This window comes from Eulemur rufifrons, chromosome 30 (genome assembly GCF_041146395.1).
Source record: "Eulemur rufifrons isolate Redbay chromosome 30, OSU_ERuf_1, whole genome shotgun sequence".
Classification (NCBI taxonomy): domain Eukaryota; kingdom Metazoa; phylum Chordata; class Mammalia; order Primates; family Lemuridae; genus Eulemur; species Eulemur rufifrons.
This window is the reverse complement of record NC_091012.1, coordinates 27,068,146-27,074,009: the sequence shown is the minus strand read 5'-3', so window position 1 is coordinate 27,074,009 and position 5,864 is coordinate 27,068,146. Positions and strand designations below refer to the sequence as shown.

The following is a 5,864-nucleotide window of genomic DNA, read 5'->3' as shown; positions in this document are numbered from 1 at the left end:
AGAATAAAATCTTAGACACTTCATAGTTCCTCACAGTTGAAAGCAGTAGTTTCAGAAGCTGTTAGTCAGTGTTTTGTGGAACAAGGTCCTCTGGTCAAATTGGTTTTGGAAAAGTTGAGGCCCCGCCAAAAAAGGATTAAAGAAAACGAAAGCATGTTCTTTTCCTGTCAGATGCTTTAATAAACTAAAGAGCATGATGAATTGCTCCTGGGCATTGGGGGGTGGATAGAGTGTGCTAAGTTTCAATAATTATTGGAATAGGAAACCTTGTCCCTCCCTCCCCCTATAGCATGACTATTAACTTTGGAAAGAACAATAGAATAAAATTAGTATAAAATCCTTTGGAAAATGAACATAATATAGTAAGAATAAGAATTGAAATGCAATTGGGGGGTATTTTTCACATCCCTTATAAACCAGAATGTGGTGGGCTAACAGCTATGGAAGCATCACCTCCCAAACCAAGGGAGTTAATGGGATTTTGCCCAAGAGTCAGATTTTAGAGCCAGAAGGGGGCTTATAAACAATATCCAGCCCTCTCATTTTACACATGGGGCACTGAGGCCTACTGGGAGAAAGGCACTTATTTAGGGCCACCCAGTTCATGGGTGGCAATTAGGGCAATAAAATCTAAGTATTTTCTCATTCTTCAGTGTTCCTCACACATTATTTATTCTCATATTGTCCTATTGTTTCATTTATTTGTAACTCAATTTTGAGGTCTCTGAAGGCAAATACTGTTTTGTCTCACCTACAAGCTTCTATTACAGTGTAACAATCTGTTGAACATCTACCATATTCGCGGCGGTCCCTCTTTTTACATCCAGTACTGCCCAAGACAACTTTCTACCAGGATGGAAATGTTCCATATTGACACTAAGATGGCAGCCATGAGCCAAATGCAGCGATCAAACACTTGTTAATGTGGCTATTGTGATTGAGGAACTGATTTCTTCATTTCAAGTATTAATAATTAGACTGATAATAACAGATACTACACTTGATCTTAGCCAAAAGGCCGAGAAGTGATTCAGGTATTAATAATTACAATTGACATTTATATAGCCACATTTGGCTAGCATCTGTTGTAGTGACTAACCGTAGTGACTGTAGCAGCTACAATATATGTCCTAGGAATGAACATGAGGAGGAATTAGCAGCCAAGGCTGGCGTCTGAATTTGTTATTCCTTTTTGTTGATCTATGACAAGCACCGATGCTACTGGTGCAGGCTCCATTTGCTTATTCAATAAGCATTCAACAAACACCCATAAGGGCCAGGGCTAGGGTCCGTGTGGGGTGCACCCGCTATCGTCCAAATGGATAAAAGGGGGCAGGGCCTGTGCCAATAGGCAGAAGACGTCACTGGGAAGGAACCAGCCTCAGACCTCGCGAGGGCTGGCACTTGTCACGAGAGCATCCCCACCCCAGGGGCATCTGGGACACAGGCTGCCCCAGGGGCTTCTGGGTCGTGGACCGTTGAGCGGTGAGGCAACACCTCAGCTAGGCGGGAAGCTAGAGCTATGCCTTCAGATGGGAGGAGAAGGCGGCGGGGGAGGACTAGGTCAAAGAGCAGGGGGATACGGGGGGCGAGGTCAAGACTGGTAGCTCGTGAGGCGGAGTACAGTGTGGAGAACCCGGCAACCGGGTCGCATCCAGGGGACAGCAATGCCGGGCAGGAGGACATCATGGCTGCCATGCCTCAGCCTGACTGGCAGGCATCTGTGCGTGGCTTCCGTGCTGAGACGCGCGGCTCTCTGCTGAAGATGAGAGCCCACAAGCGCCTGAGGCTGCTCATGTTCTGCATCTGGATCCTGCTGGTGGTATGCTACTATATGAACTCTGGTGAGTACCGCCTCCGGGCTGGGCAGAGAGCCGATGACAGCGGCAGAGGAGGGGGCTGGGCTGTGGTGATGAGCTCGCCAACCACAAAACTTCCCGCCCTCCCGGTCTCTCCGCATCCCTCCCCCATTCCTCCCCCTCACCACTCCTTTTTTCCCCTTCCTTCTCCCCTCCACTCTTCCCCTTGAGAAGGCCCTCCTGCCCTCAACCTCTTCCGTCCTCCTCACAAAGCCCTACCTACTCTTGCCTCTCTTCATGACTCCCTGCCCTCTCACTCTCCCTCTTACTCTGCAAGAAGTCTTTCTCTCCCAAACTCCTTTGAAAAAGCCCTTCCCTCCCTACTTTCTCTTCATGAAAGCCTTCCCTTCCTTACTTCCCCTCTCCAAATACTAACCTCCCTTTCATTCCTGCCTTTTTTAATTGAAGTGAAATTCACATCATATAAAAATAACTATTTTATAGTGAACGATAAAGGGGATTTAATACATGTAAATGTTATGCAACCATCACTTCTATCTAGTTCCAAAATACTTCAATTACCCCAAATTAAACCCACACCCATTAACTAGTTACTTCCAATTTCCCAGCCCCAAACAGTACTTCATTACTTTTTATGGCTGAATAGTATTCCATCGTATGGCTATCCTACATTTTATCTGTTTATCAAATTTACCAAATTGGGGTTGTTTCCACTTCGGGGCTATTATGAACAATGCTGCTATGAGCATCATGTACAACAAGTTCCTGAGCAGATATGTTTTCAGTTCTCTAGGACTAGAATTGCTGGGTCACATGGGAACTCCACTAATCTTTTTGAGGAAGTCCCAAACTGTTTTACAAAGTGGCTAAATCATTTTCCATATCCACCAACAATGTTCAAGGGTTCCAGTTTCACCAAATTGTGATATATATCCCCTCATTTTTAATTATAACCATCCTAGTGGGTGTGAAGTAGTATATCATTATGGTTTTGATTTGTATATTCCTAATGACTAATGATGTTGAGCATCTTTTTATATGCTTGTTGGCTATTTGTATATCTTTGGGGAAATGTCTTTTCAAATCCTTTGACCACTTTTAATTGGATTTCTTGTAGTTATTTTTATATATATATATTTTTTATTTTTATTTTTATTTTTTTTAGAGACAGAAGTCTCGCTCTGTTGCCCGGGCTAGAGTGCCGTGGCATCAGCCTCGCTCACAGCAACCTCAAACTCCTGGGCTCAAGCAATCCTTGCCTCAGCCTCTCGAGTAGCTGGGACTACAGGCATGTGCCACCATGCCTGGCTAATTTTTTCTATATATATTTTTAGCTGTCCATATAATTTCTTTCTATTTTTAGTAGAGATGGGGTCTCGCTCTTGCTCAGGCTGGTCTCGAACTCCTGAGCTCAAACAATCCGCCCGCCTCGGCCTCCCAGAGTGCTAGGATTACAGGCATGAGCCACCATGCCCGGCCGTTATATTATTGATTTGTAAAAATTCTTTATATATTCTAGATAGTGGACCCTTATCAGATATATACTTTGTAAATATTTCCTCCCATTCTATGTGCTGCCTTTTCACTTTCTTGATAATGTATAAAAGTTTTTGATTTTGAGAAAATTCAATTCATCTGTTTTTTTCTCTGGTAGCTTGTGCTTTTGGTGTCATATCTAAGAATTCATTGCCAAATCCAAGGTCATGAAGATTACATGTATGCTTTCTTCTAAGAGTTTTATGGTTTTTGGTCTTATATTTAGGTTGTTTATCCATTTTTTTTTTTTTTGAGACAGAGTCTCACTCTGTTGCCCAGGCTAGAGTGAGTGCCGTGGCGTCAGTCTAGCTCACAGCAACCTCAAACTCCTGGGCTTAAGTGATCCTACTGCCTCAGCCTCCCGAGTAGCTGGGACTACAGGCATGTGCCACCATGCCCGGCTAATTTTTTGTATATATATATTTTAGTTGTCCATATAATTTCTTTCTATTTTTAGGAGAGACGGGGTCTCACTCTTGCTCAGGCTGGTCTCGAACTCCTGACCTCAAGCGATCCACCCGCCTCGGCCTCCCAGAGTGCTAGGATTACAGGCGTGAGCCACCGCGCCCGGCCTGTTTATCCATTTTGAGTTGATTTTTGTATATGGTATATGTTAAGGGCCCAACTTCATTCTTTTGCCTGTGGATAGCCAGGTATCCCAGCACCATTTGTTGAAGATACAATTCTTTCCCCATTGATGGTCTTGGCACCCTTGTCAAAAATCAGTTGACTATACATTTATAGATTTATTTCTGGACTCTCAATTCTATTCAATTGGTCTATGTGTCTGTCCTTATGCTAGTACCATATTCTTTTGATTACTGCAGATTTGTAGAAAGTTTAGAAATCAAAATGTGTGAGTCCTCCAATTTTGTTGTTCTGTATCCATATTGTTTTGAGTGTTCAAGGCCCCTTGCAACTATACATAAATTTGAGATTCAGCTTTCTGTTTCTGAAAAAGAGCTATTTGAATTTTAATGGGGTTTGTATTGAATCTGTAGATCACTTTGGGCAGTATTGCCATCTTAACAATATTAAGTCTTCTGATCCATGGACGCAGGATATCTTTCCATTTATTTATGTCTTCTTTAATTTATTTCAGCAACATTTTGCAGTTTTCAATGTACAAGTCTTTAGCCTCCTTGGTTAAATTTATTCTTAGATATTCTTTTGGATGCTATTGCAAATGGAATAGTTTTCTTTTCCTTTTTGGATTGTTCATTGCTGGTGTATAAAAGCAGAACTGATTTTTACATGTTGATCTTGTATACTGTAAATTTTTAAAAATTTGTTTGTTAGTTCTAGTAGGGGTTTTGTGACCTTTTTTGGATATTCTAGATAAAGAATCATGTTATCTGTAAATAGACATAGTTTTATTTCTTCCTTTCCAATTTGGTTGCCTTTTATTTGTTCTTAACACCTAATTTCTCTAGTTCAGGGGTCCCTAACCTTTTTGGCACCAGGGACTAGTTTCATGGAAGACAGTTTTTCCACAGATGGTTGGGAGCATGGTTTTGGGATGATTCAAGCACATTACATTTGTGCAGTCAAACCTGTCTGTTAACGATAATCTGTATTTGCAGCCACTCCCCAGCACTAGCATCATCGCCTCAGCTCTACCTCAGATCATCAGGCATTAGATTCTTATAAAGAGCACACAACCTAGATCCCTCCCATGCACAGTTTACAGTAGGGTTCGCGCTCTTGTAAGAATCTAATAATGCCACAGATCTGACAGGAAGCAGAGCTTATGCAGTGATATGAGCAATGGGGAATGGCTGTAATACAATGAAGCTTCACTGGCTTGCCTGCTGCTCACCTCCTGCTGTGCGGCCTGGTTCCTAACAGGCCACTAACCCGTACTGGTCGGCAGTCCAGGGGTTGGGGACCGCAGCTCTAGCTAGAACTTTTTGTACAATGTTGAATAGCAGTGGTGAAAGTGGGCATCCTTGTCTTAGGGGGAAAGCTTTTAGTCTTGTAACATTGATTGTGATGTTAGATGTTCATTTTTCATAAATGTTCTTTATCATGTTGAGGAAGATTCCTTCTATTCCGAGTTTGCTGAGTGATTTTATAGTGATAGGATGTTGGATTTTGTCAAATGCTTTTTCTGCATCAATTGAGATGTGAGTTTTTTTTCCTTCATTCTATTAACATGGTGTATTATATGGATTGCTTTTCTTATGTTAACCTTCTTTGTATTCCTGGGATAAACTCCAGTATGAATAATCCTTTTAATACGCTGTTGCATTTGGTTTGCTGGAATTTTGTTGAGGAATTTTGCATCTGTATTCATAAGTGATATTTGTCTGTAGTTTTCTTGTGGTGTCTTTGTCTGGCTTTGGTATCAGGTTGATACTGGCCTCATAGTATGAATTAAAACGTTTTCCTTCCTCTTCTATTTTTTGGAAGAGTCTGAGAAGGATCCATATTAATTCTTCTATTTAATATTTGGTAGAAATCACCAGTGAAGCCATCTGCTCCTGGACTTCTCTTTGTTGGGAGGGA

General features: G+C 41.9%; 1 pseudogene; it reads right to left on the bottom strand.

The window, feature by feature from the left end:
- Nucleotides 1-919: 919 nt before the first annotated feature.
- On the bottom strand, nucleotides 920-1,030 carry LOC138379181 (U2 spliceosomal RNA; annotated as a pseudogene).
- Between the last annotated feature and the right edge of the window lie 4,834 nt (nucleotides 1,031-5,864).